General features: G+C 49.9%; 1 pseudogene; it reads right to left on the bottom strand.

The window, feature by feature from the left end:
• Positions 1 to 6,227: 6,227 nt before the first annotated feature.
• Positions 6,228 to 10,451, bottom strand: LOC140916848 (cytoskeleton-associated protein 5 pseudogene; annotated as a pseudogene).
• Between the last annotated feature and the right edge of the window lie 17,193 nt (positions 10,452 to 27,644).

Here is a 27,644-nt window from a genome sequence, read left to right as displayed (position 1 = left end):
GCCATGGAGACAGAGCTATCCTCTCGCCTGGGTTTGATGCTCTTCCATGGGGGATGTCTGCATTGCCAGTGCCTGAGAGGCATGTGGCTGGACATGAGGACTTCAGTCTCCAAAAGGAAACGATACAGACAAGTTGCTTTATGAGGAGAGGAGGAAAATTAGCTGGAGTGAGAGCGTGTGGGGCTGCCTTTCTACCATCAGCTCATTATAAAGAACATGTTTCCACAGCCGCTTGGCGGCTACTGTTAATTTGAACCAAGATATTAAAACCTGTAATTGCCCCTATTTTAAATAAATCTCCACTGTCTGGATTATTGTATTTTTAATTAGTGTGGCTCCGTCTACTGTTTTTATCACGCTGATGGATTTGTTTTTGCTATATTTATTTATAATTCATTGATCTCCCTGACCCTGCTTTCTCCTGATGTCTGTGTTTGGGGCATACTCCAGCAAGCTAAACAGGAGCTTGCCCTGAGTAAACAGCCAGTGAAAGCTGTCAGGCCAGATCATTCCCTTGAGAGCTGTGTGGAGAGGACCCTGGAATATGTATATCCCCATCCCCTTGCAGACAGCAGCTCTGGGGCTTTGTTCTCCCTCCTCCCCAAAGCCATGAGGAGGGCTGCCAGTGGAGTGGCTAGGCTGAATAATCCTGCACCACCACCCATTACGCCCAGTGCAAACACAAGAAGAAAATTCATTTACTATAATTTTCCTGAGTAGCCCCTACTGTGCTGGGGAAACCCCTTAAAGTGGGCTCTCCTTGGTAGGCATTGAGCCTTCATCCATATCCCCTGAGGTCCAGAGATCTGTGTGATCCATAGGCAGGACTCTGAATCTCCTACATGGTGGGGAGACTCACAGACTCATTGACTTTAAAACCAAAGGGGACCATTGTGATCATCTAGTCTGACCTCCTACACATCCACAGGCCACAGAACCTCACCCACCGACTGCTGTAACAGACACCTAACCTCTGGCTGAGTGACTAACATCCTCAAATCATGGTTTAAAGACTTCAAGTTACAGAGAATCCACCATTCACACTAGTGTAAACCTGCAAGTGACCCATGCTGCAGAGAAACCCCCCCAGAGCCTCGGCCAGTCTGACCCTGGGGAAAATTCCTTCCCAACTCGTAACATGGTGATCAGTTAGACCCTGAGCATGTATGCAGGATCCACCAGCCAGACACCTGGGAAAGAACTGTAGTAAGAACGTTCCCCATCTAGTGTCCTTTCACCGGCCGTTGGAGATATTTGCTGCTAGCGGTCACAGATCAGCTATATGCCAGTGTAGGCAGTCCCATCTCATCACTGACCCACTCCTCCAACAGAAGAATGCAGAGGAATTTCCTTCTTTGGATTGAAAGAGATGAAGTTCTATTTGATTTGCTTGCTTTTACTCTGAGTTAGCAGCTGGAAAAACACAAAAACATGAATAGCGCAGGAGGCAGAATTCAAAAAATGTGGACTGGCATAAAGCACGACCACAACCAGCCCACAGTTTATTGATCATACAAGTGATGAGACTGAACCATTACCCCAGATCCAAAGAGCCCCCAAATCTGCGGAAGTTCAGATCCACATCCAGATTCCTATCTCTCTAGTGGACAAAACCAAACCTGTATTGCCTTAGGAAGCCTAGGCGGGGATCAGGATCGGATTTTGTTGGTTGGGACCAGTGTCTCTATTACATGCCATCATATGACTGATCCTCTGCTAGTTTATAAGAAACAAGTAACATTTTTGATGAGACACCAGTGTGAGAATCAAAGTCAGACATGGAATATAACCACACAACACTGACAAACAACAGAAAACATCTTTGCAAGAGATCTAAACAATTAAGATTTCCTTTTGTAACTTACATTTTAAATTGGCAAGCCAAGTTAGATGCTCCAAGAAACAATTCAGTATCATGGGATGCCAGAAAGTTAGCCAGAGCTTACTTAGATTGTAAACTCGTTCGGACAAGGATGGTCTTTCTTTGTGTTTGTACAGCGCCTCACAGAATGAGGTCCTGATCCAAGATTGTGACTACTTGGGAATGCAAATAGTAACTAAGAGCAATAATAGCCTAGCTAGGTGCTGACTACTACTAGGAAAACGATGTGCTAAAATCGCTCGACATTTTCCTGGTTGTATAGTTCAGGAGCCTGAGGAACGGATTAGATGCTCTAGGAATTATTTTGGGAACATTCTCTGGCTTGTGTGATACCGGAGGTCAGACTGGATGATCACAACGGTCCCTTCTCAGAGGGTTTGCCATGTTAGTCTGGATCTGTAAAAGCGGCAAAGAGTCCTGTGGCACGTTATAGACTAACCGATGTATTGGATGCATCTGAAGAAGTGGGTATTCACCCATGAGAGCTTATGCTTCAATACGTCTGTTAGTCTATAAGGTGCCACAGGGCTCTTTGCCGCTTTAACGGTCCCTTGTAGCTTTGGAATCCATAAAATCTATGAGACCTTCATTGTTATGAGACAGCCCTCAGGTTGCCCTTGTTGGCCACAATAACAATGTGTGGCCACAATATACACGTACGATCTGTGTCTATTAGCAAAGGGTTATTTTCTCCTGCAGTGTGAAACAGGGCATTGCATTGCTGAGAGACTATGGCATGGGTTGAGTAATGTTATGATGGCAGAGCATTAGTAGGGTGGCCTTTGTTACAGGAACTTCAGCATGTACTAAGTGGTGGAGGTGTAACAGCAAAACCTCACCGGCTGATTATAGTGGTGTAATGAAGTCAGAGCGTGGCAGAGTCTAAGTAACATTAACTGCCCAAGAAGTGTAATAACATCTTTGAAACTGTGGGGTATATTTTGTATGAAAATAGAAATTATACAATAAACAGGGCTAACACTCAGAGAGCATATTTCTTTTTAATATGACATCTCCTCTAATAGCCAGCTGAAATGCTCAGTTTGAGTTCAGAATTTTAAAGGCATTTCATCGTTATGCTTAATTGTCTACAAACAATATTTATTATTAAGCACCTCTCCCAAAGTGCTTCATGCTGCACAAGACACAAAAATAAGTCCTGTTCTGGGGCGCTTGTGAGAAAGTGGGCATTTTACACACTAAATATATAAGGTTTTCTGTCAAACTAACATAATGCTACAAGGCTTTCTTGAAACTCTTCTGTGATGGCAGAGGGATGTATCAGTGTTCTGTAGAACAAATTGGCATTCTATGGTTGTCCATAGCAACCCCACTGCATTAGACACTTTTAGTTTGACAAGTGTTAAGTGGGTTTGAAATTCTGTGTCTTATTGATTCTCCCTAAGAGAAAACACACAGATTGGTACAAACCGCCTTCCCGAATGCATTCCCTGTTACGATCCTTGACTCAGGAAGGTTCATTGTCAGTCAATTTAAAAAAATGGAGAAATATATAAAAGTCGTGGTCTGGCTGCAGATAATTTGCCAACAGAAAACAGGGCTAAATGAGTCCCATAAATTGTTTGCAATGTATGGCAGGATCGGCTCTGCTCATGAGGGACTCAGTAAAGCCAGAACTGAGCACTCTGACCTTGATCCAGCAAACCACTTAAGCATATGATTAACTTTAAGCACATGCATAGTCTTATTCAAGCTAATGGGCGTCAAGTTAAACGTGTATTTAAGTGCTTTGCTGGACTGGGGCCATAGTTCTCAGAATGTCAAAAGGTCAATCTCTTTTGTAAGCCAAAAAAATGGGTTTAAATAAATATTTATATAGTGGCACAAAAGCAAGGAGCAGAGGCTGGAATATATCAGGCCCTCAGTTACTACAGTGATGGGTGCAGCAGAAAGAAAGAAAGAAAGAAAGAATAGCGGGTGTCAATGGTAAAGAATCACAGAAAGCAACTTTCTTCGGACACTGAACAAGGAACTTTCTCAGCATAAGGAAAGCAGCATTAAAGCCCCTCTCTCCTTCACTGCAGAGCTTGTCTTGAGTCTTCTCCAGCGGTGTTGGTTCTCGCTTCACTCCTTGCTGCTGATTTAAATCAACAGTACACCTTCTGCATGGAAAGAGGGGTGGATGGTCTTGTTCCGGCACCGGGCTGGAATTTGAGAGAGCTGGCTTCAGTTCCTGGCTCACCACAAACTGTGTTAGGCATTTACTCTCTGCGCTTCAGCTCCTCTCTGTGGCAATGGCAAGAACTGTCCCTCCGTTGAAGTGAGCTGTAGCTCCTGAAAGCTTATGCTCAGATAAATGTGCCACAAGTCCTCCTTTTCTTTTTGCGAATACAGACTAACACGGCTGTTACTCTGAAATCTATCTAGACTGTAAACTCTTTGGGACAGGATCTGTCTCTGAGGGGGCAAATACAGCACCTAGCACAATGAGACCCTGATCTAGACTGGGGTCTCTAGGCCCTACTGCAGTATAAATAACAGCACAAGGCAGACAATAAAAAAACACTTGTGGCAAGTTTATGATGCTTCGTAGGATCTCTGGAGGCAACTTTGGTAAGGAGCCGACGGATTGAGTGAGCAATAGAGACTGAACTGCTGCCGGTCATCCCCTGTTGTGGTCCCTCCAGGACAGGGTGGGGGAAATGTTTACTGGCTACTCTGTGGCCGCAGAACCCACTTTGGTCTACAAGTTCGTCAGGCGGGCACCTCCCACCTGCATGAGATCTCCAGGACGATAGCCACCCTGAACCAGAGCAGTGGCCCATCTCATCCTGTGCTGTAAGCAGGGTCGGTCCTAGCCCAAATGGCGCCCCAGGCAAGGAGTGTCTTCGGCGCCTCCCCCATTTGTTAAACCTTTGAATATCTTGTTTTTTATGCATTTGTCGCCCATTTCACAACTTTGTCATACTATTTACATGTGTGATTTAGCCCTGTCATATAAGGTGATAAATTTGCACGCTAGGTTCTATAAATCTGTTTTTATAACCCACTGACTGACTGGTGACGCCCTGACCCTAATATACTCGCAAGGGCATGGCTGACAACATCTAGGAGGTCCAAGGGAAAATGTAGCTCTCAGAAAGTTTGGAGATTTTATAAAGATCCACAACATTCTAGGAGGTTAGTGAAAATGAATCCATATATGGAATACCTGAAACGTGTTACTTCAAATGTTCTATTTTCCCCCTTTGTTGCTAATGACAAAAACAGCACCCCAGGCCCTGCACCCCACCAAGCCCGGCACCCCGGGTGGTCGCCTGGATCACTTGCCTCCAAATCTGGCCGTGGCTGTAGGGATTGGAAGTAGGGGGAAAGAGTGTTGTTGGCTGGACCGTAAAGTGGTGATATCAGCACGACTTGCTTGCAGGGTCCCACGGGTACATTTCCAGTTACGCTTTGGGTTGTGTATTTCCTTTTCCGCTAAACAGGGAACATTTTTATTCTGCAAACACTTCGGGCTGGCTGCTCTGTATCATCCCTCTCAAGTTGCATGGGGAAGGCTAGGCCACGATTAAGGCCCCTGAGCTGGGAGCACTTCCGTGGTCAACAAGTAGATTGACACTGGGCCGCTGATAGGGCTGACTCACAAAGCCCAGCCCAGCCCTGACTCTCTCCCCGCATAACCCAATGGCAAACGTGCGTGGGTGTGACATTCTGCAGGGCCATGTAAATCAGGGCAGCATTTTGCCTGGAACCTTCTTGAGAGCTTCTCAAGAGCCTAGAAATCAGTGACCACACTCAGCAGGTCCATCCGGAACCTACCCCTAGAACGCAGTTATGGAACAGCCTCGCCTACAGAGGAAGTTCCTTCCAAGTTGCCCTGCCAGTTATGGGTTGGTCTGTCTCTCTAGGGAGGTACATGATTTTAATGGCTATCCTCCGCTAATCTCTGTGCTGGTACTATCTGCTCCTGCCATTTACAGTCATAAAACACTAAGCAAGAAATTGGCAAGTCAGAGCAACTGTTAGAATCTGCTCACGTTGTGGGGGGAAAAAACCCTGGTGTGCTGAGACCAGCATTCCCCCCTCGTTCCTTACTGCTGTGTCCCCCCAGCTCTCCTGCTTACTGTCCCCTTCCTTTCTCCCCACCTAAATCCACACTTAACTGAAGGCCTAAATGAGGCCACTCTAAATGAGGAAGACTTCTAGTTGAGTCAGTGAAAGCTGCCCTCGTCCCGTGAGCCATTCACTGGCGACCGCTCTATATTTGTCTTTTTATTGTGTGTTCCCATCATGTATGGTGGCTGATGGGGAGAGGAAGAAAAAGGGCTGGCTGGTTTCGAAGCCAGCGGAGAAACACTCGGCAGGATGCCAGGTCCAGGTGCTATTTCTGTTCCTGGATCTTCACATAGCGGGGGAGTTTGCTGCTGTGCTTGTCTGGGGACACCAGGGCCAAGGGGTCTTCGAGCTTTGAAGGTCGCTGGGGAAGGGGGAGCTGGCTGCAGGATTTTGTGCCGCTACATTGTCGCCTCATCAATTTCAGCCTGTCCAGGCAGAGAGATGGCCCCACCTCCTCCCCATTTGTATGCTCTCCTGGGGAGGAGGCTTTCCTAGTGGGAGGGGGAGCCTGAGCCTGAAGGGGCATCCCTGTGCCGGGGGGAAGGTGCTGTTTGCCCTCTCGCTCCATGCCCATCACTGCCAGGCCGTGCTTCACGTAGCTGCGGAAGAGGAGGGAGAAGTTTTCCAGGAAAGGCTCCAAGTCCACATCGGGGCATTTCTTCTTGTATTCGTACAGCTCCTCCAGACCCTCCCTAGCGTTCTCCTTGGAGCCAATCTTTTTAAAGATGCCTGCTAACATGTCATTGACTTTGCCCTTTGCAGACTTGTCAGCCACATGAGAGACCCCCTGACCGGCATCTGTATTGGTCTCTTTGGCAGCCTGCATGGTGGAGAGCCTCGTTGCCCGGCAGAGGTGAGCCTCCAGCTCTGACTCCCCCTTGTTCTCTATCATGGTGAGGTGGTCCAGAATCCCAGGCCCCGTCAGCCTGCTCAAGGAGTGCAGTAGAGTTTTCAGAGCTATCTGGGGGAACTGGCTTGTGCACTGCTTTAGTTTCTCGTGGGGGAGCGCCTTCATGAAGAGGTGGATGTCCAGTAGGATCTGGTCCAGGTTGACAGTGCCGATTGTTCGGGGGAGAAGCTGCGTGATTCTCCACAGACACTTGGCCACCAGCTCGGGGAACTTGTGGGGGCTGGCTGCAGCCGTCAGGCTATCCTGGAGCAGGGCGAGCAAGGCACTAAAGATTCTGGTCTGGTCAGACTGCTCCAGCACCTTTTTCATTAGGAGATTGATGGACTGGATGACATCTTGACCTTCCTCCAGGTCCACCACCAGGGAATCCAGCATCAAGGTGATGAGACTGTGGAGCAGGTCCTTCAAAACCCCTGTGGAGGCCTCCTGGGCCAGGCTCTCTGTCTGGAACAGCAGCATCATGTTGCGAATGATGCAGCCATACAGCTGAATGACTTGGTCCTTCCCCAGTTTCTCCTCCCCCACCTGCAGCCTGTGGATGTACCGGAGCTGCCGTGAAGTGGCTATCAGGAACTGGTTGATGTGGCCAGACATGGCTTCTGCCTTGTCCTCCTGCTTCAGGATCTCATCGATCTGTGCCAGAGCCTGGATGATGGTGTCGACGTCGCCACTGGCCACATGGTGGATAATGAAGTTGATGGTGGAGGCAACGTTGCTATGCATGCCATTAGGGTGCAGGGAGACAGCATTGGGCTGGGGTTCAGGAATTGCGCCTGGCTGAGTGATGCCATCCGGTTTGGGACTCTTGCACTGGAGAGAGTCATGCACATTCTCAGGCTCCTCTATGTCCATCTGGAATGCCTGGGGAGCTGCCTGCCCCATCTCCATGTCTTCTCCCGTGCTGTGGGCGTGACTGGGTTTGGAGGGCATGCCCTCTGCTGTTCCCATGCTGTCATTAGCACTTGCGCTTAGCGCATGTGGCGGTCTCTCCATGGCCTGTTTGACCGGAGAAGCAGCTGACCTGGTGGCTGCCTGTTCCATGCTCTCTTCTAGCATCCTCATGTGTTTCTCTGAAAGGCTCCCAATCAGCTTGAGCACCCCTTCCCCATGCACATGGTGAGCGGTCACAATGCTGTTTAAGGCAGCACTGCGGATGGCATTGTTTTGGTCTCCAATGAAGGCAGATATCACCTTGAAGGCTTTGCCAGGGCTTGGCTGGCACACTTCCATGCCGTAGGCTTTGACTAAATATCCCAGCTCAGCGAGGCACCCTGCCTGCTGCTTGGCGTTCTTGGACCTGGTCCCTTCCATGATGAAGCTGAACATCTTCCTGGCTGGATAGACCAGGCAGACCCTCTTCAAAACAGCATGCACCTCCCTGAGGAGAACCTCTTTTGTCTCCCCCATCTTCATGACCAGGTAGGGGAGGAAAGATGTTGCCTCGTGCTCAGTCAGCTGGTATCTTTCCCGGCTCAGCAAGGTGAACAGCAGCTTGAGATACTCCAGGCTCTTCGTCAGAACCCAGGTGTTGGTGTCAAAGAACCGCAGGGTGAGCCACTTCAGGATCAGGTCCAGGCAGTTGATGAGGCCATCCTTCTCCCTCTCCAAGTGCTTGACCAGGATGGCCAACGCTTTGATGTGGTGCTGGAAGTTGGAGTGAAACATCTCCTCCTGCAGCCAGTTGGACACACAGCTGCACATCTGAGCCTTCAGCTGCTCCGCATACCTGTTGCTGGGGGTGGTGAAGTTCCACCTCAGCACCTTCCCCCCTCTCTCGTCCTTTGCCCTCTGCTCTTTCCCTTTGGGGACGGTGATAAAAATAGGACCCAGCTTGTTGCCACTGTCCTTCAGGCTGGCCTTTGTTTGCACCTTCCCCCCATCAGGCAAGCCTTTGACTTTCAGGGCAGCCGCTTCTGATGTGGCGTCTTTGGGTCCAGGCTTCCATTCCAGGGCACTGCTGGACACGGAGTCTCCAGCAGGGGCTGGGGAAGAAGAGGCTGATGCCAGGTGGGATGTGGCTGAGGCTGAGGCGAAGGCTGGGACGGCCGTGACCCTTGGCAGCCTGGAAGGCAACTTAACAGGAACAGTGGGCTTGGAGGTAGGGTTGGCTTTGGCTATCTCCAGCATGGCCACTACGTGGTCCTTGGTAGCCGGCTTCAGTTGGCGAGCGGCTTCGTCCATCACCTCAAATCCCAGGTGCATCAAGAAGAAGGGCATGGCTTCCTGGGCTGCCTTCTGCACATCACCATTGCAATCTCCCAGGCAGGCGTAGAGGTGAGGCACTCCCCGCAGCAGGTCTGAGGGGGCAGAACGGAGAGCAGGCAGCTTCTCAGCCAGCCAGCCCAGCAGTTCTTGCCTTTGGAAAGGATTTTCCTCTCTCAGCTCCTCAGAAGAGTCCTCCCCCTCCAGCCAGTCCTTCGTGCCGATCTGCTCGGCCCAGGCATTCACGGCCATAAGGGCTGAGGCTCGCACGCTGCTCTTGCTGTCCCTGAAGATGGTGACCAGGGGGATGCCCAGCTTCCTCACATGCTGCTTGATGCTCGGACCCATGGAGGTGGCCAGTCGCTGGAGGATTCTCAGGGTCTGCTGCACCAGGACTGTATTGGGGTCCTGGAGACAAGCCCTCAGGGCAGCTGGGAGGTCGCCCACGTTTGGCTGGATGAAGCTGGCGTCGCTGAGGATATCTGCCACCTCGTCCAGGCCCTCCTTCTGGATCCTCCAGCTCTTGTCCCGCAGCTTCAACATCAGCGCTGAGGTGATCCTGTCGCTGATATTCACAGTCTCAGTCCTTCCATGGTCCTGGGGCTTCCCTTCCTTCCCCTCATCCCCTCTCCCCCTACAGTGCTTGCAGCTGCCCCGGGTGGGAGCAGGTGGGCTCTGGCCTTTCATCTTCTCCAGCTCGGCATCTATCTGGGAGAGAAGGGGCAGCGTCTCGCTCTCGAAGAACGCTCTCAGAGGGGCGCCCACGTACAGAGAAATGGTCCCCAGCAGGACAAAGGCAGAGGCCCGTACATCTGGGTGAACAGCAGCAAAAGCAGCCTTTACGGTACTGACCAAGGCCTTCACCTCCATCCCAGTGAAGCCAAACTCTGTAATGGCGTTCGCCAGCCACTTCAGGGCTTCTGCCTGGGTCCTGGGCTGGGTCTGCGAGAAAGCCAATGACGTGACCTTGTCAGCAGTCCATGGCAGCGCACAGGCCTCTGCTATTGCTGTCAGGGCTCCTTTCACGTCGCTGCTGCAGATCACGTCGCCCACCTTCCCCACCAGGCTGGCCAAGACGACCTGAGCTGACGTTCTGGAAAAGTTTCCCTTCTGGGCAATCAGGGTGATGATGTGAAGCTTTTTCTGCACCACCGGGAGTTTGGTTTCCTCCCAGCCACGATCCTTCTCCAGCAGCCTCACCAGGGCCTGGCAGGGCATTTTGCTCTTCTCTATTTCTTCCACAGCCTTCTGAAATGCCTCCAGGCCGGAAAACCTCTCCTTCCAGTTGCGGCTGGCTAGCTGCCGAATGCAGGAGGCCGGAAGGACAGCTGCAACCACTTTCTCACACGATTCTTCTGAGAGCTCAAGTTCAGACATGTTGCTTGGCACTGACTTTTGTTTGCTTTGGGCGCCAGAACCTTCTGCACCATCGGTTCTCAGGTGGGTGACCAGGCTGGGTGACAAGAGCTTCCAAATGAGCTGCAGAGGGTCTTCCCGATGTCCTTGCCCCCTGCAGCAGCTGGAGGAGCTGCTGATGTTCCAGCCGCAGCGTCGGATTCCTGGTGATCATCTGCTGCTCTTGCTTGTGAGTTCTGATGCGCTCGGTCTGACGGCTGCAGGTCATTGTGACGTCATCCACCCATGTTTAGTCCAGAGAAGAGAAGGCCAAGGGTGGGGACATGGTAACAGTCTTCAAATATGTAAGAAACTGTTCTAAAGAGGATGGCGATCAACCATACTCCATGTCCACTGAGGTAAGATAAGGAGGAATCGGCTTAGTTTGCAGCAAGGGAGATTTAGGTTAGAAATTAGGAAAAGCTTTCTGATGATAGGGTAATGAAGTCCTGGAACTGGTGACCTATGGAGACTGTGGAATCCCCATAGAGAGGGCTGACCAGGAAGAAAAGCAGAGCTATGCTACTTGCTTGACAAGGGAAGCCTGGTTCTCGCTGAGATCTTAGGATAGCATGCTCTCGGAGCAAACCCATTTGGTGGTCTGGGATGTCTAGGCCCAGGGAAACTGACAGAAAGGGACTAGCTGCCCAAAGACAAGCCCAGAGCAGATGAGCGAAGGTCCTCCTGACACACCTGCAGATGAGCCTGGTTCTGAAGTTCACCGTTTCTCTTTTTGTTCTGGACTCGGACCAACCCCAAATCTGTGAGGGATGATGCAACCACAATGGGGTGAGTTGTGCCCAGACAAACCGCAAGGAGACACCACCTCAACAACCCAGCTAAGCCATCCCTGGAGGTTTTTATGAACAATTTAGACAAACACCTGTCAGAGATGGTGGAGGAGATTTAGTTGGTCCTGTTTCAGTGAAAGGGGATGGACTGGATGACCTCTTGAGGTCCCTTCCAGCCCGACATTTCTATGTTTCTATGATTCTATAAGACATAAGCACTTAAAGTCGGTCAGATCAGAGAGACTCTCAGCCCTTGAGAGACTTTCTCGGGCTAATAGAGGGCAGTTGCACACAGCAATGGAGAGCTGCTAGGTGTGCTTGCCAAGATGAACAATCAGGAAAAGGCATTTCAAAACTTTGTGGGGTTTTAAAGGTCGGGGGGAGGGGTGGGATTCCGGTCTCCATTAAGCAGCAGAGTTCACACTTATGACCAGAGCAGTCGGTGAGGGGCATTGTGGGATAGCTTCTGGAGGACTGTTAGGTCGACATAGCTAACTCATTGTCTATACCCATGCTGTGTTGACCTCAGTACATGGACCATGGCTCAGTGCCACTCGGGGAGGTGGCGTTACGATGTCGGCATCCTGGAGAGCTCTCATTGCGGGGAGACAGATTTCGCGTAGACACAAGTGCAACGAGGTTGATGCGTGGTGGCTTACATCGCCCTCACTTTGTAGTGTCCGTAGTGAATCAGACGCAGAAGCCGGAGTAAAACGCAGGAATTCCCGGCTCTCTGTCCTGTGCTTACTCTGCTCGACGATGCTGTCTCTGTGGGGGTGGGAAGGAATTTCTCTCCAAGGCAAAGTTTTTACAGGGACCTTGTGGGAGTGTCACCTTCCCCTGTAACGCTAAGCTGGGGTCACCCATTAGGATCAGGTACAAACGGGGTGGGGGGTGGGGAAGGGGAAGGCCGATGCCGCCCTTCACTACGTTCCTATGATTATGCAATTGCAACTAACGCAATCTTAGTGGTGCAATGTCAAAGTGAGGTACGAACCCTCCTGCGCCTGGACAGGATTGTTTATGTACGTTGCCATGGAGGGAAAGTGGCAGTGGGTAGAGAACGCAGAACTGAAAGGACCAAGAAAGGGTAATCAAGCATGACGGCTTGCCCCTTGCCTAAAGAAAAGAGATAGGCCTCGGGGGAGGGGCGGGGGGGGGAGAGAGGGTGATGGTCAATTCAAAAGCAGCAGCGGAGGTACAAAAACCGTCCGTGTTCAAACTGGAGAAAGACGGGAAAGTGATCGTTACCCATTAACAATCACTAATCAGTAGTCCTCTATTGCTCTAGAGGAACGAGACTTTGCACCTACCTCTATTCATCTGAAAATCCCACCTTCATAATGTTGCCTCCATAGGACCCCAGTCCTGTGAAGAATGCCTGTTCGCCTTGATTCTGAGATGGACCCGGAAATCCGGCTCCAAGCCCTGTTTTATGACAGAGCAGCACCTTTGTTTTTATCTTTTGTCCTGAAGAGGATTTAATTGCTGCTCGTCACCCGGGGTGAGCTCGTAGACTCTCTGCTTTTAATTCTGTGTGGTTGGTGGGTCCTGACATTCGACTCCCTTGTGCCAAAGTTGACGTAACGGCGACGGCTGCAGTGTTTGTTGTGAAGCCCTGACGAGGCCCTTTGGCAGGCAGGTGCTGGAGATATGCCACCAGCCAGAATTTAAAACGCACACTCAGTTTTTACTAAGCACTTACTCAGCTAGTCACCTTTGCCATTACCCGGGGTATTAACGAAGCAAACAAGACTTCATGACCTGGCCCAAAGTACTGCTGATAACCAAAACCGGCTGGATCGTAACCAGCATCTGTGCGCTGTATCTATCTCATTCAGTGACTCTAGTCCATCACTCTGCCCATCTGCTCTGGCCTCCTCTGTGCAGCCAAAGGCTGGGCATGAGCAGCACAAATTTCCCCCTCCCTCAAACAGCCCCCTCCTGCCCTGGAGGAACCATGTCTAGGGGTGCAGTGTCTCAGTGGCTCATTTAATCCTTGGCCTCTGTTCTAAGAATAGCACCCTTTGCGATGTGAGCACTCAGCTTGGGGACCCCGAAGGGGGCCACTGAACTATCCGAGGTGAACACCTGTTGGTCACTCCCAGCCTAGTTCAGATCTGAATTAATGCCTGAGGTCTGAAATGGTCGGGAGTAATAATTGTAAAACAGCAGCACTTAAAGGCTCTGGCCTTGGTCAGGGCCCTACTGTGCTAAGACACAGTGAGAGACAGTCCCTGGCCCATGAAAGTTACACAGTCTAAAGGGTCTGTTCCCTTTCCCGGTGCCAGGAAAAACACACACACACACACACAGTTTCAATTCAAGTATCTTGTCCTCTTTCCATGTGTTTCTTCAGTTTTCCAGCCCAAGACGTGACGAAGTCCCTTCAGAGCCTCTGTCTTACATCTACAGCTTGCTTTAGCAGAAACATCTGACTCCGTGGGGAGGAAAGGTCATTTTGTGCCCGCTCTGCAGCTAACAAGTTCTCTCGGTTGTTTTAAACGATCTTCCGTTGGCACGGCTTGCACTAAGCGCCCACCTGACGTCTTCTGACAGTGCTGTGCTGTGCGGGCCGGTGTCGCGGGTGGGAAGGCGCAGGCCGGGCTGAGGCGTGGGGGAGAGGGCAAGCCGGCGTGGGGACTCTGATGCTCTTTAAGAGACTCTTTAACGGGCTGCAATGCATGCTCCTCACCCCTCCGCTGGCTCGGCTGCACTGGCTGGTACGGAAGGGGATGTGGGACAGAGGGCAAACCCGTATCGCAACCTACCCCTCCTTACACATAAGACACCTTTTCGAAGTCCAGTGCTGCCAGTAGTTCCAAATGCCCCTGGTCCTTGCCTTCAGGGACCATAACAACTGCAACAGGGCAGCACCTGGGCATAGAAAGGCTTTTCGCCCTCTCTCCCTTTGCGCTCCTCCCCAGGGCCAGCTGCAGTGAGGAGAGGAAGGATGGTCCCATGCTTAAGGTGCTATCTGGAAGTCAGGACACCCCAGCTGAGTTCCTAGCTCTGCAGCAGGCTCTGTGCTGTTCTTCTCAGTAAGGCATTTAGGTACCAACTACGTTGATTTTAATCGAACGTGACCCAGCCCTCTAGCAGACCATGCTGCTCACTGGGGCCTGGCTCCTGCAGTCCGGAGCCCTGCCTTCCAAACTGGAAAGTGACCTTTGGCCTCGGCAGCCACTTCCGCATCCTCACCCCACAGTGCCAGCTACCCCACACCAACTGACTGGGAGAGTTATCTGGGCGAGTTACCTGGGTCTCAGCTCCTTTCTGTGCAATGGGTATAATAATCGTCCCTGTCTCCAACCCTTTGTCTTGGGGCAGGGGACTGTCTTGCCATCTGTGGCTCTGTGCAGTGCCTAGCAAACTGGAGCCCTGAGCTGATTGGTTGCCTAAAGGTGCTATCATAATACAGGCAGTCGGGAGTACATCTCCTAATTCTGTGCTTTTGAGCTCCCTCTGCTGGGTCTTCAGGGCCTGTAAAAGCAAATGCACCTCATTCTCGGGCTCGGGCTCCATTCAGTGACGCTAATGCACAAAGGAGGAAGTAGACAAAAGAGGCCCAGTTAATTTACAAGATGTTAAAGATTTGGGGGTCTTGGTGGATAATCAGCTGAACATGAGCTCCCAGCTTGACTCTGTGGCCAAAAAGGCTAATGGGATCCTGGGTTACACAAACTGGGGAATCTTGATTTGGAGCAAAGAGGTTATTTCACCTCTGTATTTGGCACTGGTGCAATTTCTGAGGAATACGTTGCCCAGTTCTGCTGTCTCCAGTTCAAGAAGGATGTTGATAAATTGCAGAGGGCTCAGAGAAGAGCCATGAGAATGATTAAAAGATTAGAAAACCTGCCGTGTAGTGATATTTATCTCCATCTATTTATCTTAACAAAGAGAAGGGTAAGGAATTACTTGATCAATGTCTGTAAGTATCTACATGGGGAACTGTAGGGAGCCAGGGTGGCTCCCCTCCTAACCAGAGGGTAAAGAGCCACCCTCTGAGCCTGAGTGGGCGGGGCCAGGGCAAGCTTCCGCCAATCCCCGGAAGGGGAAGGATGGGACAGGAAGTACAAAGGGCGGGGCCCTCTGCCCAGGGAGGAGAGCACCAGGGAGGGAGACAGACACAGGCTGCTCCCTCGCGATCCTGCTGCTGACCCAGGCGAAGCCCTGGGCAAGGAGGAGCCTGACCGGGGGGAAGGCCTGTGGCAACCAGGGCTGCCGGCCGCTGAATACCCAGAGGACCTGGAGGGGCCTGACTGCAGCCCGGGCCAGCGTGAGTCCGATACCGAGGGGGAGTGGGACTGGCCCGCAGCGGAATACCCGGAGGAACCGGAGCTGCCCGCAGCGGATTACCCGGAGGAGATGGAGGAACCGGAGCTGCCCACAGCGGAATACCCAGAGGAGATGGAGGATCCGGAGCTGCCCACAGCGGAATACCCAGAGGAGATGGAGGATCCGGAGCTGCCCACAGCGGAATACCCAGAGGAGATGGAGGATCCGGAGCTGCCCGCAGCGGAATACCCGGAGGAGATGGAGGAACCGGAGCTGCCCGCAGCGGAATACCCGGAGGATCCGGAGCTGCCCGCAGCAGAATACCCGGAGGAGATGGAGGAACCGGAGCTGCCCGCAGCGGAATACCCGGAGGATCCGGAGCTGCCCGCAGCGGAATACCCGGAGGAACCGGAGCTGCCCGCAGCGGAATACCCGGAGGAACCGGAGCTGCCCGCAGCGGAATACCCGGAGGAGATGGAGGATCCGGAGCTGCCCGCAGCGGAATACCCGGAGGAGATGGAGGATCCGGAGCTGCCCGCAGCGGAATACCCGGAGGAGATGGAGGATCCGGAGGATCCGGAGCTGCCCGCCTGAGAGAGACCAGGTAGGAAGTAGCCCAGGGGCCGAACTACACCATGGGGTGGGTGTGTTTGGTCAGCGGGTGCGGATTGCCCCGCTGACCCAGCGGCGGGACTTTCGCCTCCCGCCACTGTCAGGGCCCTGGGCTGGAACACAGTGGAGTTGGGTGGGCCTGCGTTCCCCTACCCCGGCGCTCCCCTGCCTGAGGGGCGCGCTGCGGACTCCGGCCGGCACACCTTCCCGCTAATTCCCCAGTGCCCCAAAGGTGTGGCCGAGGCCGGCCACGGAGACCAAAGCTCTCCATCGCCCATAGGGGCTCGGAGGACCGACCGACACCTGTCACAGGAACAAATATTTAATCATGGGCTCTTCAGTCCCACAGAGAAGGGTAAAACACGATCAAAAAGCTGGAAGTGGAAGCTAGATGAATTCAGACTGGAAATACAGCATGCATTTTTGACAGCGAGGGTAAATTAACCATTGGAACAATTTACCAAGGGTCAAGGTGGATTCTCCGTCACTGACAATTTTTAAATGAAGAATGAATGTTTTTCTAGACCAGCGGTTCTCAAACTGTGGGTTGGGAGGACCCCAAAGTGGGTCGTGACCCCCTTTGAATGGGATCACCAGGGCTGGCTTAGACTTGCTGGGGCCCAGGGCTGAAGCCCAAGCCCGAGGGCTTCAGCCCTGGACAGTGGGGCTCAGGTTGCAGGCCCCCTGCCTGAGGCTGAAGCCCTTGCCTTGAGCTTCAGCATTGGCCCATCTGCCCACTGTGGTGAGGCTCAGGCTTTGCCCCCTGACCCCACCCGGGGAAGTGGGGGGTCGAATGGGCTCAGGCTTCCGTACCCTCTCCTGGGGTCGTGAAGTAATTTTTGTTGTCAGAAGGGGGTCGCGGTGCAATGCAGCTTGAGACCCGCTGTTCTAGAAGATCTGCTCTAGGAATTATTTTGGGGCAGGTCTCTGACCTGTGCTTGGCAGGAGGTCAGACTACAGGATCACAATTGTCCCTTCTGGCCTCGGAATCTAGGAATTTCAACCTGCCTAGAGGACACAGGGTGGGGAGAAGTCCAGGAAAGGACTGGAGCAGCTGGGAAAGGAATATTATGTTTGCACTGATAGGAGGGAATCACAAACCACAAAGAGTAACCAAGAAAACCCAAAGGTAAAGCTACGACCCCAAAACCTCAGGAGAGTGAGTCTCTTTTTAACCGAAAGCACTGAAAAGTCTTGACATTTTGTAAAACACGGACACATTCAGAACCAACAATGATCAGGTTTCACTGGGGCTATAGCAAAAGCCTGCCCAGGCATCTGTCCCAGTACCGAGGCTGGATCTGAATGACTCTTTTAGCTCAGCAACGCGGCTGCACCGGGGGCTTTAGGGAGCGGGTGGCTTCTGGAGTAGTCATTAAGCAGCTGGATGCTTCTCCCTTCTTCTTTGTCCCTGTGGTTAACCAGATGACCTAGACAGTGATTGAAGCAGCTGCAGGGGAGAGGGTTGGCGTACCATTGGGGATGGAAGCCTGGCTCGGAATGGATTGCACCCCAGAATAACATTGCCAGCTGCAGGGCTTGGCAGAGGTTGAGAAACAGGACTTTCTTCTCCATGGTGGGTGTACCACAGTCCAATGGCCTAAATGGGGAAAGGGGCCCCCTTGTGTGAAGCTGAAGACAAGCTACAGTTTGCACCCTGTCTGGTGTAATCTTGGCTGGCTGTTCAGTGAGTCAAGAAGGTAAGCCCTGGATAAAGGGGCATATGAGGGAGAGGTCGCTGACATCTACCCAAGCTCCTGCAGTCACCCTCCCAGTTGGCATGAACTGGCCTCCTTCTTGGCAAATTCAGTAGAGAGCCCGACAATGGAATGGGCCATGGAGACTCAATTTCCCTCAGACTGCTTTGTCACTCCAGATAAGGAGTGATAAGGAGCCCAGTTAGGAGGCAGCTTTGGGGTGAACTCAGGCTGCTGCCGCCTGGACTGTACCCATTCCGTGATCAAAAAGAGGATTCCCTTTCCAGGGCCATGAACACAGCACCTTTCTTCAGCACTAAATTCATTGAGATGCTCTTGCAGGTCACAATCGTGCAGAGGCAGCTGTAAGTTGCAGTGAGGACCAAGTGGGTCCCCAGCTGCCCTGGGGATCCAGTGGATGCAGTGGCCCCAAATCGCGATCTCATCTACCCTTGTGTCTGTGCCTTTGTTCTCTTTGAGTCCCTCATTTCATAAGTGACCCGAGTCGAATGCATTTTGTCAGCTGAGTCAGCTGCAGGACCAAGAAAAATGATACACAGGTGGATTCATTCACCAACTGACCTGTGGGGCCTTGGTGCAAGGCATGGACGGGGCGAGTTCTGTGTGCACAAAAAAGAGTCAGCTAGGTCTAAACACAACCCTCCTGTTTGGAATTGGCATGTCAATATCCTGTTCTGCAAATGGTTGATGCACAAAATGCCCCTTGATCTCGAGTCTAAAAATTGCTCCAAGGAAGCCACTATCTCTGTCCAAATAAATGATTCTAAATAACTTGTTCTAGGAAATGGCATTTAGCATTTGTCACGGGGTAATAAGTGATTCATATATGTTTTTTCTCTCTGCAGCTTTGGTTAGGGGTGTTGCGTTGTTCTGGCTGAGTGAAAAGCTCTCAGAGAACCTGAAGTGTGCTGGGTTGGGAAAGTAAGTGCAAGTCCTTTTATTGCTTGTGCACAACCTTTCCATCCATCTATCAAACGCCCTCTGCTTTATTCTAGGAGAACAAGGGCTGAGTCCTGCTGTTAAATGCCTCTTGCAACATACCTCTTTGGGTCTGGTTCTGATAGGCACTCCGTGCCTCAGCTCCTGTGGAGGGGCGGAGGGGGCTCAACCCCTCCCAGGAGGCGCTCAGCACCTTGCAGACTCCAGCTCCATGAAGTGGCATTTGAGGGTGCTCCACTCCTGGCAGGAGGCACTGAGAACCCTGCAGGATCAAACCCCTAAAGTTCCTTGGTGAAGGAAAAATACTACATAGGACTGGGAGGCAGGGATACAGCTGGCTGCATGTGCCTGTAGGTTAGAGCAGCCCTGAGGTTGCTGTAATTTACACCGGGGGGGGGGTCCCCAGGATCTAGGGAAGTGGTAAGGTGATATAGAGTTACCCTGAGGTCTGCTACAAGCCTAGGCTGGCTGAACCCAAGAATCGGGGCCATTGTTCTGTTCTGAATACTCTGTTCCATGCATGAGAGTCTGATTCACCTCTGGGCCATGCTGAGTGGCAGAAGTAGCCCCCTGCTCTATAACGTTTGGACATCAATAATGCCCAGCCATGTATTGGCACAGAAATGATTTTCCTGAGTGTGGAAAAGACCAGGGTTTCTCCTGGGGCTTCTTGTCATCTTATGACAATGGAAAAAGCCAAAGAAAGTTCAACGCAGGTTATGCTTTATTTGGAAGCGGATGTGGGGAGTGCGAGAAATGAAGCTAAGAACATTGGGAGGGACCTTAGAATCCAGGGCACCGGGTGTTCATGGGACTGGGGGCGCAGGGTGTGACTGACCTGATACTTGGTCAGGAGTAAGCAGTTCTGTTTGGGACATGCAGCACTGAATAGAATCCAGCTCTCTCCCTCTTAGTTCAGCAGGGCTAACTGAAGTACAAAGTGGCAGAGCCATAATTTATTCAGTGAAGGCAGCAGAGCGAAGTCTGAATTCACAGCAGGCAGAAGGCATGTGGAGTAAGATGGTGACAGTCACTTTCTGGAGTACAGCCACACTTTACATTTGATGCCAACATGCCTTTATTATAGCACAGAGCTGGGATATTTGCAAACTGTCTGTCGCAGTCTCGCATCCTGAGCCTGGCAAAACTCCCCCTCTAACCAGTCGCATCCAAAAACCCTTTTCAGCGCCACTGACGTTAGTGGGAGTCATCAGTGCTCAGCACCTTTGAAAAAACCATCAGTAACTTTATTTTTCCAGGCCCAATCCACCCACCTGTGGATTTTCTCTACTTTAGGCTACAGCTTCCAGACCTTTGGGTGGCTCTTCATAGACATTTCCCTCCAGTGTCTCAAAGAAGCCACTGCTATGAATACACACACAGTGACTCGTTCCAGCTACTGCCGGTAACGCTAGCTGCAGTAGAGAGCAGACTAAAGTGAAAGTCAATCCTCTGTAGGTTGACAAACAAAACCGTTATCCCTCACCCCGCCACCCTGCTGCAAGCCTCTGTTTGCCTACCCTCTGTTTGCCAGAGGCTGGGAATGGGTGGCAGGGGATGGATCACTTGATGATTCCCTGTTCTGTTCATTCCCTCTGGGGCACCTGGCATTGGCCACTGTCAGAGAACAGGGTGCTGGGCTAGATGGACTTTTGGTCTGACCCGGAAGGGCCATTCTTATGCTCAGACTTGCCAGACAACATCACAGACTTCTCCTATGTGTACATAGATATTGGATTAGGGACCAGGATGGGCAGGGATGGTGTCCCTAGCCTCTGTTTGCCAGAAGCTGGGAATGGGCGGCGGGATGGATGATTCCCTGTTCTGTTCATTCCCTCTGAAACACCTGGCATTGACCACTGTTGGAAGGCAGGATACTGAGCTAGATGGACCTTTGGTCTGATCCCGTATGGCCATTCTTATGTTCTTATGACCTGATTCTGCAAACCTTACTCCGATTAAAGAGGGCTTATTCGTGCAAGCTGGCCCATTGCAGGAAATGTTCCTAGATTAGCTAGCTAGGTTGAAGAGGTGACCAGACTCAACCCAAAGCACTTTGCACAGCAGACAAAGGTATGCACAGCGTAAACAGCGTATTACAGGAGTGTCACATAAAGATTTGTCTGATAGTGAAGGCAGTGGACTGGAACTCAGGAGATTTGAGTTCAGTGTCTGGCTCTCTCCCAAAGTCCCTGTGTAGGGTTGGGCAAGTCTGTTAACCTCTTGGGGTCTCTGTTCCCCATCTGTAAAATGGGGATGATAAATTTTCCTAGTTCTGCATTTCGATCGTAAGCTGTTGAGGGCAGAGGCTATCTCTTACTTTGTGTTTGTACCATGCCTAGTACAATGTAGATTGTCATACGAATAAACAACCCACATATAATAATAAATAGGCCGTGGAATCTTATTGTAAAATCGTCAGCAGTCCTGTACGCCATGAGCTGACTGAAGTGATCTGGTGGCAGTGATTTCCTGGCAATTTCCTGCAGTATCCTTGGGAGACCTTATTGAATTTGATTTAAATATGTTTCAGGTCCACTGTAGTAAATGACCGGTTTATGTATTATCATGGGCCAGGATTGTGTGAACCCTGGGCAGTGTTATGAACTTGGAACAGTGGGCCAGACAAGAATGAACTTTTAGGACAGTGTCAAGTGTTTTGCCTGGGGAATCTCTGGGGGAGGTGAATGTGCATTCCCCACTTCTGGTTATGTAAAAATTCAGCCTTTGGAAGCTACACCCTGAGAAGGGAACCATTGTCTGCTGATTGCCTGTCCCAGGAGGCCAAGATCAAAGACCAAAGCTGTATAGAGGAAAGACTGAACTATTCATGCGGGTGCTAGTTCTGAGCTGAGGCTGTATATGAACTTGTAAACACAGAAAGACCCTGGGTGGGCTTTGGAGGACTGACTCCTGCCAGAGCGCTTGTTGGAGTTTGGCGGGGGGTGATCTCTGGTAAGCTTATTAGCATGTGTGTAGGTTCTTTTATTGTTGTAATACGTTTTCTCTGTAATGCTTTCACTTTAAGAATAAATGTGCTTGCTTAGAAAGAGCTGTGTGGTAACATATAACTGCTGACAATCACGCAGTTCATAGCCTTCAAAGAGAAAGCAAATTGCAGAGACTGGCCTGTTTGGGCAGTCTGGCTTGCTGGGGATATCATAGTGTAGGCAGGAACTCTGCAGCCTGGAAGACCCCCAGTCAGGAAGGCGAGAGACGCGAGTCTCCATGCAATAGAGGTGGTGGCTGAGAAGCCGAAAGCCTAACCCTTGGTGTCCCACAGATGGGGAATACAGGTACAGTTGCCCTGAATTGTTGCATTTGTCTCTCTGAGACAAGGAAACCTAAACATGCCTCCTCCAGAATGTATTTCTTCAGCTATGCAGACACCACCATGCTATGAAGCCAGCAGCATTCATCAAGCTTGGCTTGCTGCAGCTGAATTGTCCAGTGTGGCTCTGCTTGGGGATCTGCCAGAGCATTATTTGCAATGGCTTCACTCCAGAGATCAGCAACGTGATGCTGCCTCAAAAAGCACTGGCTGAGCCTGGTGACCAAAACAGAAAGCACAGGCGAGGAGCCATCTGTTTATACACCACAAAATGCCGGCGCCTAGAATGAGACTATCTGAGCCTGCTGCGTCTCCGTTTCCTTTAAATTCCTGTTGCTCCGGCCTGATGGCTGTCTCCTCGCTGAATAATTAGCTTGTTTTCAGAAGCTGTTTAGGGTTTCTATTGAGATGCCAGTGACAAGCCAGAAGGTGGAGATTCTGCAGCTGAAGAAGGCCCCTTTCCATTGGGAAATACAGTGGAGTCCACTTGGGCAGCTGGTTCCTGCAGCCATTGGACCCATTCTCTCCCCGTCTATTTTAGGTAATTAATTGGTCCTCATCACCATATTATCTGAGCACCTCACAGGCTTTAATGCATTCATCCTCATATCACCCCAGGAAGGTAGGAAAATATTATCATTCCCATTTTATGGATGGGGAAACCGAGGCAGGGAGACTAAGAGAATCATCCACGGTCCTGTAGGGATTCTGTGGCAAAGCAGGGAATTGAACTGGGACTTTCTACATCTGGTCCATGTTTCTTGTAAGAAAGAGGGAGAAAAAGCCTCATAGTGTCCTAGGAATTCTCACCTTGGGGGCTGGGGTTTGCCTCCCCAGAAACTCCAAGATCCCTGCTGATCTCAGAGTATTCATTACAGGCCACAGCATCATCTACACAGTGTCTTATGCCTTTGCAGTAGTTCTTGAGCTCGCTGGCAGTGTGGTTCTATTGGAAAGACAAACCCCTGTTGCCCCTGGAACCATTCGTCCCCTGCCAAGCTGCGTCAGGCAATGTTTCCCTGCTGATTTTGTGTTGGAGGTGGAGAGGGGGACCTTAGCCAGCTTCCCAACCCCAGTGCCTGACAGCGCCTCTCTTCCCCAGCAAAGACACAGGACTGGAACCCCAAACTTCAGGACTTCTGTGGAGTTGGGAGGCATGAGTTGTAGGGGAGCATATCAAAGTGACGAATTCTCCCATTCGGAGGGTGCAGGCTCCCATCCCTGCAACCCAGAGGGTGAGTACGGGGTCCTCAATCACCGCTAGTCAATCTGAGTTCTGCTTGAGCAAGAATGGATGAAAGGCAGGTGTGGGAGTCATGCGGCCTGTGTTCTAAGCTTGATTCAGTGTCTTGCCTGCCTAGGCAAGCCACTTCACCCCTCCGTGCCTGCTTCCCTTCCCAGACTTGGTCTGTTTAGGTTGTACGTTTTTACTGAGTTGGGACTGTTTGTGCCTATGTCCGTGCACAGTGCTGAGTGCAGCTGGGACCCTGGTCTCAGGTGAGTGGTACTGTAACACAAACTAGTAAGCAAGGGCTGCAGGATTTCACACCTGATGTAATAAAATGCCATTTATCGTGAAATGAAATGAAAGCCCCAGTTTTGTTATCAATGGCTCATGAACTGCCAAATGGCAATTCCAGCAGGGGAGACGCTGCTCTTGGGTACATCCGTGCCAATTGAAAATCACTCCCTTCAAGCCAAAAATTTCCCACAATCACTTCGTATTGGCCCCGAGTCAGCAAAGCACTTGGCATGTACTTAAAGCTGAGCATGTGTGGAAGTGCTTGGCTGAATCAGGCTCTGTAAGTGGGGTCTCACTGCATACCAAGACTCAGGTTATCCTTCAGAAATGGGATCTGACTGGTTCAAAGGCCCAACACATAGCAAGTAACACTTCGATCAAATGGCAAATATTATAGAGCTGTCAAAGTCTAGTTCTTCCAAGCTATTATCAAGTGAGATCTGCCCTAGGATTTGGAACATCCATGCTTAAAACTAAGATGTTTAACTGATAACTTTCCGAGACACATCATATGCTAGGACACATTTCCCAACATAATTTTATTATCAAAAATCAAACATGGATTCTTGAGTCAGTGCTGGTGAAAAAGAACAGAATGATGCCCTGATTCTTTGGAAGCCATCCATCTATTCAAAAGATCTGGTGTATATCCCGAAACTCAAATGGCGTGTCTTTAGGTGGCTGTTAGCAACACGAGGGATTAAACTGAAAGGCTGGTAGTCTATTTTAACAATCAAGTCAAGCTTTGTTTCCCAGCCTTCCAAATGAGCTAAAATCTTTATTGTGTGTTATTTCACTTCACGGACCTGTAGATAGAAAGAAAGGATCACATTTTGACTTGCAACCCCCGTGACCACTCAGGTGTGACAGGGCAGAATTTGGCTATCAAGGTTGCCGTAGTACATATGTGCACACACAGAAAGAGCTAGATAGATACCACCTGGAAAAAAAACTGGAAAAAAAAGGTGAAAACCTACACCTTAGACTAGCTCACTGCACCCCACCCATGAATCCATCTCCACTGGGCCTTCCATTCCAAATTCCATTCTGCCCACAAGAACATAAGAACGGTCATACTGGATCAGACCAAAGGTCCATCTAGCCCAGTGTCCTGACTTCCAACCGTGGCTAATGCCAGGTACCCCAGAGGGAATGAGCAGAACAGGTCATCATCAAGTGATCTATCCCCTGTAACCCATTCCCAGCTGCTGGCAAACAGAGGCTAGGGACACCATCCCTGCCCATCCTGGCTAATAGCCACTGATGGATCTATTCTCCATGAACTTATCTAGTTCTTTTTTGAACCCTGTTATAGTCTTGGCCTTCACAACATCCTCTAGCAAGGAGTTCCACAGGTTGACTGTGCATTGTGTGAAGAAATACTTCCTTTTGTTTGTTTTAAACCTGCTGCCTGTTAATTCCATTTGGTGACCCCTACTTCTTGTGTCATGAGAAGGAGTAAATAACACTTCCTTATTTCCTTTCTCCACACCAGTCATGATTTTATAGACCTTTATCACATCCCCCCTTAGTTGTCTCTTTTCCAAGCTGGAAAGTCCCGGTCTTATTAATCTCTCCTCATATAGAAGCCATACCATACCCCAAATCATTTTTGTCATCCTTTTCTGAACCTTTTCCAATTCCAATATATCTTTTTTGAGATGGGGTGACCACATCTGCACACAGTATTCAAGGTGTGGGCATACCATGGATTTATCTAGAGGCAATATGATATTTTCTGTCTTATTATCTATCCCTTTCTTCATGATTCCCAGCATTCTGTTCGCTTTTTTCACTGCTGCTGCACACGGAGTGGATGTTTTCAGAGAACTATCCACTATGACGCCAAGATCTCTTTCTTGGTGGTAACAGCTAATTTAGACCCCATCATTTTGGATGTATAGTTGGGACTATGTTTTGCACTGTGCATTACTTTGCATTTATCAACATTGAATTTCATCTGCCATTTTGTTGCCCAGCCACACAGTTTTGTGAGAACCCTTTGTAACTCTTTAAAGTCTGCTATGGACTTAACTAACTTGAGTAATTTTGCACCATCTGCAAATGTTGCCACCTCACTGTTTTACCCCTTTTTCCAGATCATTTATGACTATATAGACTAATACATGGCCCAGTACAGAAAGGGGGTGGGGAGGGCACCACTATTTATCTCTTTCCATTGTGAAACCTGACCATTTATTCCTACCCTGCATTTCCTGTCTTTTAACCAATTACTGATCCATGAGACGATCATCCCTCTTGTCCCATGACTGCTTACTGTGCTTAAGAGCCTTTAGTGAGGGACCTTGTAAAAGGCTTTCTGAAAGTTCAAGTGCACTTTGACCCCCTCAAAGAATTCTAGTAGATTGGTGAGGTATGATTTTCCTTTACAAAAACCATGTTGACTCTTCCCAACAAATTATGTTCATCTGTGTGTCTGACAATTCTCTTCTTTACTATAGTTTCAACCAGTTTGCCCAGCACTGAAGTCAGGTTTACTGGTCTGTAATTGCTGAGATCACCTCTGGAGCCCTTTTCAAAAATTGGCATCAAATTAGCAATCCACCAGTCATTTGGTACAGAAGCTGATTTAAATTATAGGTTACAGACTACGGTTAGTAGTTCTGCAATTTCACATTTGAGTTCCTTCAGAACTCTTGGGTGAATCCCATCTGGTCCTGGTGACTTATTCCTGTTTAGTTTATCAATTTGTTCCAAAACCTCCGCTACTGACACCTCAATCTGGAACAGTCCCTCAGATTTGTCACCTAAGAAGAATGGCTCAGCTTTGGGAATCTCCTTCACATCCTCAGCTGGGAAGACTGATGCAAAGAATTCATTTAGTTTCTCTGCAATGGCCTTATTGTCTTTGAGTGCTCCTTTAGCATCTCGATTGTCCAGTGCCCCACTGGTTCTTTAGCAGGCTTCCTGCTTCTGATGTACTTAAACATTTTTTTGCTATTACTTTTTGAGTCTTTGGCTAGTTGTTCTTCACATTCTTTTTTAGGCTTCCTAATTATATTTGTACACTACACGTGCCAGCATTTATACTCCTATTTTCCTCACTAGGATTTAACTTCCACTTTGTAAAGGGTGCCTTTTTGCCTCTCACTGCTTCTTTTACTCTATTGTTGAGCCACGGTGGCCCTTTTTTTGGGTTTTCTTACTATGTTTTTTAATTTGGGGGATACATTTAAGTTGAGCCTCTATTACAGTGTCTTTAAAAAGTTTCCATGCAGCTTGCAGAAATTTCACTTTTGGCGCTGTACCTTTTAATTTCTGTTTAACTAACTTCTGCATTTTTGTGTCATCCCCCTTTCTGAAATTAAATGCTACAGTGTTGGGCTGCTGTGGTATTTTCGCCTGCCACAGGGATGTTAAATTTAATTATATTATGGTCACTATTCCCAAGGGGTCCAGCTCTATTCACCTCTCTGACCAGATTCTGTGCTTCACTTAGGACTAAATCAAGAATTGCCTCTCCTCTTGTGGGTTCCAGGACCAGATGCTCCAAGAAGCAGTCATTTAAGGTGTCAAGATAGCAGCTTTCAATCAGCCAGCAATTTTTAAAGAATCAGCTGCTACAGGAATGTTTTGTCTTTTCTCCAAGGGTGTAATTTCTCCTCAGAGGTTCACTGCTCCCAAATGCAGGATGGCTAATATTCAGTCCTGAATCAGTAACTGGCTGGTGCCTCAAGATCTCGCAAACCATCAAGACTAGTGGGGCAGGGGGAGACTTTATCTCACTGGAGATGCACCCCAATCTCCTTTCCATTTAAAGAGGTCACTTCTTCCTATTCCTGGGCTAACATGAAATACACCAGGAATTACCAGACATTCGAGATATAGAAAAGCAACCGTAACTCGTTTTAAAGTGCTCTGCTATTTACTCACACATTTTCTCCCCCTTAAAGGCTGGTGCAGTTGGGTTCAACAGAGTGGCTTTATAGAGATGCAAAAACGAACACCAATTAACCCCTCCCC

This window comes from Lepidochelys kempii, chromosome 9, assembly GCF_965140265.1.
Source record: "Lepidochelys kempii isolate rLepKem1 chromosome 9, rLepKem1.hap2, whole genome shotgun sequence".
NCBI classification, from domain to species: domain Eukaryota; kingdom Metazoa; phylum Chordata; order Testudines; family Cheloniidae; genus Lepidochelys; species Lepidochelys kempii.
Note: the sequence above shows the minus strand (reverse complement) of the source record. Positions and strands in the feature narration are given on the sequence as shown.